This window comes from Triturus cristatus, chromosome 11 (genome assembly GCF_964204655.1).
Source record: "Triturus cristatus chromosome 11, aTriCri1.1, whole genome shotgun sequence".
Classification (NCBI taxonomy): Eukaryota; Metazoa; Chordata; class Amphibia; order Caudata; family Salamandridae; genus Triturus; species Triturus cristatus.
In genome coordinates, this window is record NC_140594.1 from 1,144,260,483 (window position 1) to 1,144,273,553 (window position 13,071).

General features: G+C 45.6%; 6 non-coding genes across 6 annotated transcripts; all 6 read left to right on the forward strand.

Moving 5' to 3' along the window:
- The first annotated feature begins 4,026 nt into the window (after nt 1–4,026).
- TRNAG-UCC (transfer RNA glycine (anticodon UCC)) lies at nt 4,027–4,098 on the forward strand. Its single transcript has one exon. It is a non-coding gene; the product is annotated as a tRNA-Gly (tRNA).
- Nucleotides 4,099–5,619: 1,521 nt separating this feature from the next.
- Nucleotides 5,620–5,691, forward strand: TRNAG-UCC (transfer RNA glycine (anticodon UCC)). Its single transcript has one exon. It is a non-coding gene; the product is annotated as a tRNA-Gly (tRNA).
- Nucleotides 5,692–7,201: 1,510 nt separating this feature from the next.
- Nucleotides 7,202–7,273, forward strand: TRNAG-UCC (transfer RNA glycine (anticodon UCC)). The gene has a single exon. It is a non-coding gene; the product is annotated as a tRNA-Gly (tRNA).
- A 1,510-nt stretch (nt 7,274–8,783) lies between these two features.
- Nucleotides 8,784–8,855, forward strand: TRNAG-UCC (transfer RNA glycine (anticodon UCC)). Its single transcript has one exon. It is a non-coding gene; the product is annotated as a tRNA-Gly (tRNA).
- A 1,521-nt stretch (nt 8,856–10,376) lies between these two features.
- TRNAG-UCC (transfer RNA glycine (anticodon UCC)) lies at nt 10,377–10,448 on the forward strand. The gene has a single exon. It is a non-coding gene; the product is annotated as a tRNA-Gly (tRNA).
- Nucleotides 10,449–11,958: 1,510 nt separating this feature from the next.
- Nucleotides 11,959–12,030, forward strand: TRNAG-UCC (transfer RNA glycine (anticodon UCC)). Its single transcript has one exon. It is a non-coding gene; the product is annotated as a tRNA-Gly (tRNA).
- Nucleotides 12,031–13,071: the final 1,041 nt, after the last annotated feature.

The following is a 13,071-nucleotide window of genomic DNA, read 5'->3' on the forward strand; positions in this document are numbered from 1 at the left end:
GAGTATGCTAGTGCTAGGATCACAGAGAAAGGACAGGGACAGAGAGCTGCTGTCTTGGTAAAGGCCTGAAACGGCTAATTCCTAAGAGGGTCTGCACTTTCAGTTATGACTGACTGTGAGTGGGGAAGATGAAGATTTTCTGTACCCAGCATACCTTGCGATGTGCTTAGGCAAATGAGGAGAGAGCCCCACCAATCCCTTGCCACTCCGCTGAAAGCTCCTCCTCTGCATAAAGAGAGCACTTTCACAAGGGAGCAGAGTGGCGCAGCAGAAGCGTGCTGGGCCCATAACCCAGAGGTCGATGGATCGAAACCATCCTCTGCTAATATTGCTTGATTTTTCTTCCTAGGACTAATCTGTCATTTCCACCCTGCCAGCAAGGAAAAGCGCAGGCTTGTGCTAGCTATGTGAGAAAAGACTTCTCAACTATCTGTCTCTGCTGTAAATCAAGAGAGTGATCGTCAAAGGATCAACCCTATACTTTGAAAGTAAAGATACCCAATTAGAAGCATAAATGACAGGTGGGACCTTCACACGTTTTTCGGGGCATGCTTTGAATTTAATTCTTCCCTTTTTGTTCTGCTTTTATCAATCTCCTATGCATTTCATGGAATTTACTCCCTTTCTCTTCGCTGCTTTGCTTCCGATGCTGCCCATATGCTCATTTCCACTATTTGTACTGCTGCTTTCCATTTCTTCTCTTCTGCACAGCTTTATCCTTGGTTTCAATCCCCAGTTCTTTACCCTCTGCAAGACAATTTCTACAGCTTTTCATGTTGGTATCCACACCAAATGCACCATTGGAACCGGTGCAAGATTGCCACTGCACTCGGCATTGTAACATCTGGAACCTAGAGGACACACATCAGAAGGCGTTGGTGGTATAGTGGTGAGCATAGCTGCCTTCCAAGCAGTTGACCCGGGTTCGATTCCTGGCCAACGCAGTGCAAATATTTATATATTCTCCAAGCAGGATATATTTTAATGCAACATGTCACAAAACTGAAATATCAGAAACAGAATAATCAGCCGTTATATAAAAAAATAAACAAACACGTAGGTAGACATCTCGATCGCCTCATCTGCTACATTCATTGTCCCAATTTATGCTATTTTCCATAAAGCACTCACCACTCACATGTGCTGATAATAAATATTTTGCTGGGGGCAGGCAATGAAAGGGCTGAGCCCCGACCAGACATTATAAACCCAGCATCCCTATTTTAAAAAGCATTTCTAGGCGATATCTAGCCTCTGAAAATATTAGGCAAGATCCACCGATAAATCTGGCAAAAGTCCCCAAGATTTAGTGCATACTTGTGCTCTCACCTGAATGCAGCACCACCTTGTAACCATCGGATGTAACTGCGGCTCAGAAAAATGTTTTATCAGAGGGCAAGTTGAGAGGACTCCAAGTGGCAGATTTCCACGGAAAGAGCCTCTCGCTGCAGCAGGAAGGTTGGATACTTCAAATTGGCATAGTTTCCTGTCCAGCGTCCTCTCACGTCCCAAACGCTCAAAAGCCTCACACCGGGCAAGCCCTCACCGGGTAGATCTCTGGCTCCCAGGTAAAGCCAAATCCTGAGTATGCTAGTGCTAGGATCACAGAGAAAGGACAGGGACAGAGAGCTGCTGTCTTGGTAAAGGCCTGAAACGGCTAATTCCTAAGAGGGTCTGCACTTTCAGTTATGACTGACTGTGAGTGGGGAAGATGAAGATTTTCTGTACCCAGCATACCTTGCGATGTGCTTAGGCAAATGAGGAGAGAGCCCCACCAATCCCTTGCCACTCCGCTGAAAGCTCCTCCTCTGCATAAAGAGAGCACTTTCACAAGGGAGCAGAGTGGCGCAGCAGAAGCGTGCTGGGCCCATAACCCAGAGGTCGATGGATCGAAACCATCCTCTGCTAATATTGCTTGATTTTTCTTCCTAGGACTAATCTGTCATTTCCACCCTGCCAGCAAGGAAAAGGGCAGGCTTGTGCTAGCTATGTGAGAAAAGACTTCTCAACTATCTGTCTCTGCTGTAAATCAAGAGAGTGATCGTCAAAGGATCAACCCTATACTTTGAAAGTAAAGATACCCAATTAGAAGCATAAATGACAGGTGGGACCTTCAAACGTTTTTCGGGGCATGCTTTGAATTTCATTCTTCCCTTTTTGTTCTGCTTTTATCAATCTCCTATGCATTTCATGGAATTTACTCCCTTTCTCTTCGCTGCTTTGCTTCCGATGCTGCCCATATGCTCATTTCCACTATTTGTACTGCTGCTTTCCATTTCTTCTCTTCTGCACAGCTTTATCCTTGGTTTCAATCCCCAGTTCTTTACCCTCTGCAAGACAATTTCTACAGCTTTTCATGTTGGTATCCACACCAAATGCACCATTGGAACCGGTGCAAGATTGCCACTGCACTCGGCATTGTAACATCTGGAACCTAGAGGACACACATCAGAAGGCGTTGGTGGTATAGTGGTGAGCATAGCTGCCTTCCAAGCAGTTGACCCGAGTTCGATTCCCGGCCAACGCAGTGCAAATATTTATATATTCTCCAAGCAGGATATATTTTAATGCAACATGTCACAAAACTGAAATATCAGAAACAGAACAATCAGCCGTTATATAAAAAAATAATCAAACACGTAGGTAGACATCTCGATCGCCTCATCTGCTACATTCATTGTCCCAATATATGCTATTTTCCATAAAGCACTCACCACTCACATGTGCTGATAATAAATATTTTGCTGGGGGCAGGCAATGAAAGGGCTGAGCCCCGACCAGAAATTATAACCCCAGCATCCCTATGTTAAAAAGCATTTCTAGGCGATATCTAGCCTCTGAAAATAATAGGCAAGATCCACCGATAAATCTGGCAAAAGTCCCCAAGATTTTGTGCATACTTGTGTTCTCACCTGAATGCAGCGCCACCTTGTAACCATCGGATGTAACTGCGGCTCAGAAAAATGTTTTATCAGAGGGCAAGTTGAGAGGACTCCAAGTGGCAGATTTCCACGGAAAGAGCCTCTCACTGCAGCAGGAAGGTTGGATACTTCAAATTGGCATAGTTTCCTGTCCAGCGTCCTGAACGCTCCCAAACGCTCAAAAGCCTCCCCTCACCGGGTAGATATCTGGCTCCCAGGTAAAGCCAAATCCTGAGTATGCTAGTGCTAGGATCACAGAGAAAGGACAGGGACAGAGAGCTGCTGTCTTGGTAAAGGCCTGAAACGGCTAATTCCTAAGAGGGTCTGCACTTTCAGTTATGACTGACTGTGAGTGGGGAAGATGAAGATTTTCTGTACCCAGCATACCTTGTGATGTGCTTAGGCAAATGAGGAGAGAGCCCCACCAATCCCTTGCCACTCCGCTGAAAGCTCCTCCTCTGCATAAAGAGAGCACTTTCACAAGGGAGCAGAGTGGCGCAGCGGAAGCGTGCTGGGCCCATAACCCAGAGGTCGATGGATCGAAACCATCCTCTGCTAATATTGCTTGATTTTTCTTCCTAGGACTAATCTGTCATTTCCACCCTGCCAGCAAGGAAAAGCGCAGGCTTGTGCTAGCTATGTGAGAAAAGACTTCTCAACTATCTGTCTCTGCTGTAAATCAAGAGAGTGATCGTCAAAGGATCAACCCTATACTTTGAAAGTAAAGATACCCAATTAGAAGCATAAATGACAGGTGGGACCTTCACACGTTTTTCGGGGCATGCTTTGAATTTAATTCTTCCCTTTTTGTACTGCTTTTATCAATCTCCTATGCATTTCATGGAATTTACTCCCTTTCTCTTCGCTGCTTTGCTTCCGATGCTGCCCATATGCTCATTTCCACTATTTGTACTGCTGCTTTCCATTTCTTCTCTTCTGCACAGCTTTATCCTTGGTTTCAATCCCCAGTTCTTTACCCTCTGCAAGACAATTTCTACTGCTTTTCATGTTGGTATCCACACCAAATGCACCATTGGAACCGGTGCAAGATTGCCACTGCACTCGGCGTTGTAACATCTGGAACCTAGAGGACACACATCAGAGGGCGTTGGTGGTATAGTGGTGAGCATAGCTGCCTTCCAAGCAGTTGACCCGGGTTCGATTCCCGGCCAACGCAGTGCAAATATTTATATATTCTCCAAGCAGGATATATTTTAATGCAACATGTCACAAAACTGAAATATCAGAAACAGAATAATCAGCCGTTATATAAAAAAATAATCAAACACGTAGGTAGACATCTCGATCGCCTCATCTGCTACATTTATTGTCCCAATATATGCTATTTTCCATAAAGCACTCACCACTCACATGTGCTGATAATAAATATTTTGCTGGGGGCAGGCAATGAAAGGGCTGAGCCCCGACCAGACATTATAACCCCAGCATCCCTATGTTAAAAAGCATTTCTAGGCGATATCTAGCCTCTGAAAATATTAGGCAAGATCCACCGATAAATCTGGCAAAAGTCCCCAAGATTTTGTGCATACTTGTGCTCTCACCTGAATGCAGCGCCACCTTGTAACCATCGGATGTAAATGCGGCTCAGAAAAATGTTTTATCAGAGGGCAAGTTGAGAGGACTCCAAGTGGCAGATTTCCACGGAAAGAGCCTCTCACTGCAGCAGGAAGGTTGGATACTTGAAATTGGCATAGTTTCCTGTCCAGCGTCCTCTCACGTCCCGAACGCTCCCAAACGCTCAAAAGCCTCACACCGGGCAAGCCCTCACCGGGTAGATCTCTGGCTCCCAGGTAAAGCCAAATCCTGAGTATGCTAGTGCTAGGATCACAGAGAAAGGACAGGGACAGAGAGCTGCTGTCTTGGTAAAGGCCTGAAACGGCTAATTCCTAAGAGGGTCTGCACTTTCAGTTATGACTGACTGTGAGTGGGGAAGATGAAGATTTTCTGTACCCAGCATACCTTGCGATGTGCTTAGGCAAATGAGGAGAGAGCCCCACCAATCCCTTGCCACTCCGCTGAAAGCTCCTCCTCTGCATAAAGAGAGCACTTTCACAAGGGAGAAGAGTGGCGCAGCGGAAGCGTGCTGGGCCCATAACCCAGAGGTCGATGGATCGAAACCATCCTCTGCTAATATTGCTTGATTTTTCTTCCTAGGACTAATCTGTCATTTCCACCCTGCCAGCAAGGAAAAGCGCAGGCTTGTGCTAGCTATGTGAGAAAAGACTTCTCAACTATCTGTCTCTGCTGTAAATCAAGAGAGTGATCGTCAAAGGATCAACCCTATACTTTGAAAGTAAAGATACCCAATTAGAAGCATAAATGACAGGTGGGACCTTCACACGTTTTTCGGGGCATGCTTTGAATTTAATTCTTCCCTTTTTGTTCTGCTTTTATCAATCTCCTATGCATTTCATGGAATTTACTCCCTTTCTCTTCGCTGCTTTGCTTCCGATGCTGCCCATATGCTCATTTCCACTATTTGTACTGCTGCTTTCCATTTCTTCTCTTCTGCACAGCTTTATCCTTGGTTTCAATCCCCAGTTCTTTACCCTCTGCAAGACAATTTCTACAGCTTTTCATGTTGGTATCCACACCAAATGCACCATTGGAACCGGTGCAAGATTGCCACTGCACTCGGCGTTGTAACATCTGGAACCTAGAGGACACACATCAGAGGGCGTTGGTGGTATAGTGGTGAGCATAGCTGCCTTCCAAGCAGTTGACCCGGGTTCGATTCCCGGCCAGCGCAGTGCAAATATTTATATATTCTCCAAGCAGGATATATTTTAATGCAACATGTCACAAAACTGAAATATCAGAAACAGAATAATCAGCCGTTATATAAAAAAATAATCAAACACGTAGGTAGACATCTCGATCGCCTCATCTGCTACATTCATTGTCCCAATATATGCTATTTTCCATAAAGCACTCACCACTCACATGTGCTGATAATAAATATTTTGCTGGGGGCAGGCAATGAAAGGGCTGAGCCCCGACCAGAAATTATAACCCCAGCATCCCTATGTTAAAAAGCATTTCTAGGCGATATCTAGCCTCTGAAAATAATAGGCAAGATCCACCGATAAATCTGGCAAAAGTCCCCAAGATTTTGTGCATACTTGTGTTCTCACCTGAATGCAGCGCCACCTTGTAACCATCGGATGTAACTGCGGCTCAGAAAAATGTTTTATCAGAGGGTAAGTTGAGAGGACTCCAAGTGGCAGATTTCCACGGAAAGAGCCTCTCACTGCAGCAGGAAGGTTGGATACTTCAAATTGGCATAGTTTCCTGTCCAGCGTCCTCTCACGTCCCGAACGCTCCCAAACGCTCAAAAGCCTCGCCCTCACCGGGTAGATATCTGGCTCCCAGGTAAAGCCAAATCCTGAGTATGCTAGTGCTAGGATCACAGAGAAAGGACAGGGACAGAGAGCTGCTGTCTTGGTAAAGGCCTGAAACGGCTAATTCCTAAGAGGGTCTGCACTTTCAGTTATGACTGACTGTGAGTGGGGAAGATGAAGATTTTCTGTACCCAGCATACCTTGCGATGTGCTTAGGCAAATGAGGAGAGAGCCCCACCAATCCCTTGCCACTCCGCTGAAAGCTCCTCCTCTGCATAAAGAGAGCACTTTCACAAGAGAGCAGAGTGGCGCAGCGGAAGCGTGCTGGGCCCATAACCCAGAGGTCGATGGATCGAAACCATCCTCTGCTAATATTGCTTGATTTTTCTTCCTAGGACTAATCTGTCATTTCCACCCTGCCAGCAAGGAAAAGCGCAGGCTTGTGCTAGCTATGTGAGAAAAGACTTCTCAACTATCTGTCTCTGCTGTAAATCAAGAGAGTGATCGTGAAAGGATCAACCCTATACTTTGAAAGTAAAGATACCCAATTAGAAGCATAAATGACAGGTGGGACCTTCACACGTTTTTCGGGGCATGCTTTGAATTTCATTCTTCCCTTTTTGTTCTGCTTTTATGAATCTCCTATGCATTTCATGGAATTTACTCCCTTACTCTTCGCTGCTTTGCTTCCGATGCTGCCCATATGCTCATTTCCACTATTTGTACTGCTGCTTTCCATTTCTTCTCTTCTGCACAGCTTTGTCCTTGATTTCAATCCCCAGTTCTTTACCCTCTGCAAGACAATTTCTACTGCTTTTCATGTTGGTATCCACACCAAATGCACCATTGGAACCGGTGCAAGATTGCCACTGCACTCGGCGTTGTAACATCTGGAACCTAGAGGACACACATCAGAGGGCGTTGGTGGTATAGTGGTGAGCATAGCTGCCTTCCAAGCAGTTGACCTGGGTTCGATTCCCGGCCAACGCAGTGCAAATATTTATATATTCTCCAAGCAGGATATATTTTAATGCAACATGTCACAAAACTGAAATATCAGAAACAGAATAATCAGCCGTTATATAAAAAAATAATCAAACACGTAGGTAGACATCTCGATCGCCTCATCTGCTACATTCATTGTCCCAATATATGCTATTTTCCATAAAGCACTCACCACTCACATGTGCTGATAATAAATATTTTGCTGGGAGCAGGCAATGAATGGGCTGAGCCCCGACCAGAAATTATAACCCCAGCATCCCTATGTTAAAAAGCATTTCTAGGCGATATCTAGCCTCTGAAAATAATAGGCAAGATCCACCGATAAATCTGGCAAAAGTCCCCAAGATTTTGTGCATACTTGTGTTCTCACCTGAATGCAGCGCCACCTTGTAACCATCGGATGTAACTGCGGCTCACAAAAATGTTTTATCAGAGGGCAAGTTGAGAGGACTCCAAGTGGCAGATTTCCACGGAAAGAGCCTCTCACTGCAGCAGGAAGGTTGGATACTTCAAATTGGCATAGTTTCCTGTCCAGCGTCCTCTCACGTCCCGAACGCTCCCAAACGCTCAAAAGCCTCGCACTCACCGGGTAGATCTCTGGCTCCCAGGTAAAGCCAAATCCTGAGTATGCTAGTGCTAGGATCACAGAGAAAGGACAGGGACAGAGAGCTGCTGTCTTGGTAAAGGCCTGAAACGGCTAATTCCTAAGAGGGTCTGCACTTTCAGTTATGACTGACTGTGAGTGGGGAAGATGAAGATTTTCTGTACCCAGCATACCTTGCGATGTGCTTAGGCAAATGAGGAGAGAGCCCCACCAATCCCTTGCCACTCCGCTGAAAGCTCCTCCTCTGCATAAAGAGAGCACTTTCACAAGGGAGCAGAGTGGCGCAGCGGAAGAGTGCTGGGCTCATAACCCAGAGGTCGATGGATCGAAACCATCCTCTGCTAATATTGCTTGATTTTTCTTCCTAGGACTAATCTGTCATTTCCACCCTGCCAGCAAGGAAAAGCGCAGGCTTGTGCTAGCTATGTGAGAAAAGACTTCTCAACTATCTGTCTCTGCTGTAAATCAAGAGAGTGATCGTCAAAGGATCAACCCTATACTTTGAAAGTAAAGATACCCAATTAGAAGCATAAATGACAGGTGGGACCTTCACACGTTTTTCGGGGCATGCTTTGAATTTAATTCTTCCCTTTTTGTTCTGCTTTTATCAATCTCCTATGCATTTCATGGAATTTACTCCCTTTCTCTTCGCTGCTTTGCTTCCGATGCTGCCCATATGCTCATTTCCACTATTTGTACTGCTGCTTTCCATTTCTTCTCTTCTGCACAGCTTTATCCTTGGTTTCAATCCCCAGTTCTTTACCCTCTGCAAGACAATTTCTACTGCTTTTCATGTTGGTTTCCACACCAAATGCACCATTGGAACGGGTGCAAGATTGCCACTGCACTCGGCGTTGTAACATCTGGAACCTGGAGCACACACATCAGAGGGCGTTGGTGGTATAGTGGTGAGCATAGCTGCCTTCCAAGCAGTTGACCCGGGTTCGATTCCCGGCCAACGCAGTGCAAATATTTATATATTCTCCAAGCAGGATATATTTTAATGCAACATGTCACAAAACTGAAATATCAGAAACAGAATAATCAGCCGTTATATAAAAAAATAAACAAACACGTAGGTAGACATCTCGATCGCCTCATCTGCTACATTCATTGTCCCAATATATGCTATTTTCCATAAAGCACTCAGCACTCACATGTGCTGATAATAAATATTTTGCTGGGGGCAGGCAATGAAAGGGCTGAGCCCCGACCAGACATTATAACCCCAGCATCCCTATTTTAAAAAGCATTTATAGGCGATATCTAGCCTCTGAAAATAATAGGCAAGATCCACCGATAAATCTGGCAAAAGTCCCCAAGATTTTGTGCATACTTGTGCTCTCACCTGAATGCAGCGCCACCTTGTAACCATCGGATGTAACTGCGGCTCAGAAAAATGTTTTATCAGAGGGCAAGTTGAGAGGACTCCAAGTGCCAGATTTCCACGGAAAGAGCCTCTCACTGCAGCTGGAAGGTTGGATACTTCAAATTGGCATAGTTTCCTGTCCAGCGTCCTCTCACGTCCCGAACGCTCCCAAACGCTCAAAAGCCTCACACCGGGCAAGCCCTCACCGGGTAGATCTCTGGCTCCCAGGTAAAGCCAAATCCTGAGTATGCTAGTGCTAGGATCACAGAGAAAGGACAGGGACAGAGAGCTGCTGTCTTGGTAAAGGCCTGAAACGGCTAATTCCTAAGAGGGTCTGCACTTTCAGTTATGACTGACTGTGAGTGGGGAAGATGAAGATTTTCTGTACCCAGCATACCTTGCGATGTGCTTAGGCAAATGAGGAGAGAGCCCCACCAATCCCTTGCCACTCCGCTGAAAGCTCCTCCTCTGCATAAAGAGAGCACTTTCACAAGGGAGAAGAGTGGCGCAGCGGAAGCGTGCTGGGCCCATAACCCAGAGGTCGATGGATCGAAACCATCCTCTGCTAATATTGCTTGATTTTTCTTCCTAGGACTAATCTGTCATTTCCACCCTGCCAGCAAGGAAAAGCGCAGGCTTGTGCTAGCTATGTGAGAAAAGACTTCTCAACTATCTGTCTCTGCTGTAAATCAAGAGAGTGATCGTCAAAGGATCAACCCTATACTTTGAAAGTAAAGATACCCAATTAGAAGCATAAATGACAGGTGGGACCTTCACACGTTTTTCGGGGCATGCTTTGAATTTAATTCTTCCCTTTTTGTTCTGCTTTTATCAATCTCCTATGCATTTCATGGAATTTACTCCCTTTCTCTTCGCTGCTTTGCTTCCGATGCTGCCCATATGCTCATTTCCACTATTTGTACTGCTGCTTTCCATTTCTTCTCTTCTGCACAGCTTTATCCTTGGTTTCAATCCCCAGTTCTTTACCCTCTGCAAGACAATTTCTACAGCTTTTCATGTTGGTATCCACACCAAATGCACCATTGGAACCGGTGCAAGATTGCCACTGCACTCGGCGTTGTAACATCTGGAACCTAGAGGACACACATCAGAGGGCGTTGGTGGTATAGTGGTGAGCATAGCTGCCTTCCAAGCAGTTGACCCGGGTTCGATTCCCGGCCAGCGCAGTGCAAATATTTATATATTCTCCAAGCAGGATATATTTTAATGCAACATGTCACAAAACTGAAATATCAGAAACAGAATAATCAGCCGTTATATAAAAAAATAATCAAACACGTAGGTAGACATCTCGATCGCCTCATCTGCTACATTCATTGTCCCAATATATGCTATTTTCCATAAAGCACTCACCACTCACATGTGCTGATAATAAATATTTTGCTGGGGGCAGGCAATGAAAGGGCTGAGCCCCGACCAGAAATTATAACCCCAGCATCCCTATGTTAAAAAGCATTTCTAGGCGATATCTAGCCTCTGAAAATAATAGGCAAGATCCACCGATAAATCTGGCAAAAGTCCCCAAGATTTTGTGCATACTTGTGTTCTCACCTGAATGCAGCGCCACCTTGTAACCATCGGATGTAACTGCGGCTCAGAAAAATGTTTTATCAGAGGGTAAGTTGAGAGGACTCCAAGTGGCAGATTTCCACGGAAAGAGCCTCTCACTGCAGCAGGAAGGTTGGATACTTCAAATTGGCATAGTTTCCTGTCCAGCGTCCTCTCACGTCCCGAACGCTCCCAAACGCTCAAAAGCCTCGCCCTCACCGGGTAGATATCTGGCTCCCAGGTAAAGCCAAATCCTGAGTATGCTAGTGCTAGGATCACAGAGAAAGGACAGGGACAGAGAGCTGCTGTCTTGGTAAAGGCCTGAAACGGCTAATTCCTAAGAGGGTCTGCACTTTCAGTTATGACTGACTGTGAGTGGGGAAGATGAAGATTTTCTGTACCCAGCATACCTTGCGATGTGCTTAGGCAAATGAGGAGAGAGCCCCACCAATCCCTTGCCACTCCGCTGAAAGCTCCTCCTCTGCATAAAGAGAGCACTTTCACAAGAGAGCAGAGTGGCGCAGCGGAAGCGTGCTGGGCCCATAACCCAGAGGTCGATGGATCGAAACCATCCTCTGCTAATATTGCTTGATTTTTCTTCCTAGGACTAATCTGTCATTTCCACCCTGCCAGCAAGGAAAAGCGCAGGCTTGTGCTAGCTATGTGAGAAAAGACTTCTCAACTATCTGTCTCTGCTGTAAATCAAGAGAGTGATCGTGAAAGGATCAACCCTATACTTTGAAAGTAAAGATACCCAATTAGAAGCATAAATGACAGGTGGGACCTTCACACGTTTTTCGGGGCATGCTTTGAATTTCATTCTTCCCTTTTTGTTCTGCTTTTATGAATCTCCTATGCATTTCATGGAATTTACTCCCTTACTCTTCGCTGCTTTGCTTCCGATGCTGCCCATATGCTCATTTCCACTATTTGTACTGCTGCTTTCCATTTCTTCTCTTCTGCACAGCTTTGTCCTTGATTTCAATCCCCAGTTCTTTACCCTCTGCAAGACAATTTCTACTGCTTTTCATGTTGGTATCCACACCAAATGCACCATTGGAACCGGTGCAAGATTGCCACTGCACTCGGCGTTGTAACATCTGGAACCTAGAGGACACACATCAGAGGGCGTTGGTGGTATAGTGGTGAGCATAGCTGCCTTCCAAGCAGTTGACCTGGGTTCGATTCCCGGCCAACGCAGTGCAAATATTTATATATTCTCCAAGCAGGATATATTTTAATGCAACATGTCACAAAACTGAAATATCAGAAACAGAATAATCAGCCGTTATATAAAAAAATAATCAAACACGTAGGTAGACATCTCGATCGCCTCATCTGCTACATTCATTGTCCCAATATATGCTATTTTCCATAAAGCACTCACCACTCACATGTGCTGATAATAAATATTTTGCTGGGAGCAGGCAATGAATGGGCTGAGCCCCGACCAGAAATTATAACCCCAGCATCCCTATGTTAAAAAGCATTTCTAGGCGATATCTAGCCTCTGAAAATAATAGGCAAGATCCACCGATAAATCTGGCAAAAGTCCCCAAGATTTTGTGCATACTTGTGTTCTCACCTGAATGCAGCGCCACCTTGTAACCATCGGATGTAACTGCGGCTCACAAAAATGTTTTATCAGAGGGCAAGTTGAGAGGACTCCAAGTGGCAGATTTCCACGGAAAGAGCCTCTCACTGCAGCAGGAAGGTTGGATACTTCAAATTGGCATAGTTTCCTGTCCAGCGTCCTCTCACGTCCCGAACGCTCCCAAACGCTCAAAAGCCTCGCACTCACCGGGTAGATCTCTGGCTCCCAGGTAAAGCCAAATCCTGAGTATGCTAGTGCTAGGATCACAGAGAAAGGACAGGGACAGAGAGCTGCTGTCTTGGTAAAGGCCTGAAACGGCTAATTCCTAAGAGGGTCTGCACTTTCAGTTATGACTGACTGTGAGTGGGGAAGATGAAGATTTTCTGTACCCAGCATACCTTGCGATGTGCTTAGGCAAATGAGGAGAGAGCCCCACCAATCCCTTGCCACTCCGCTGAAAGCTCCTCCTCTGCATAAAGAGAGCACTTTCACAAGGGAGCAGAGTGGCGCAGCGGAAGAGTGCTGGGCTCATAACCCAGAGGTCGATGGATCGAAACCATCCTCTGCTAATATTGCTTGATTTTTCTTCCTAGGACTAATCTGTCATTTCCACCCTGCCAGCAAGGAAAAGCGCAGGCTTGTGCTAG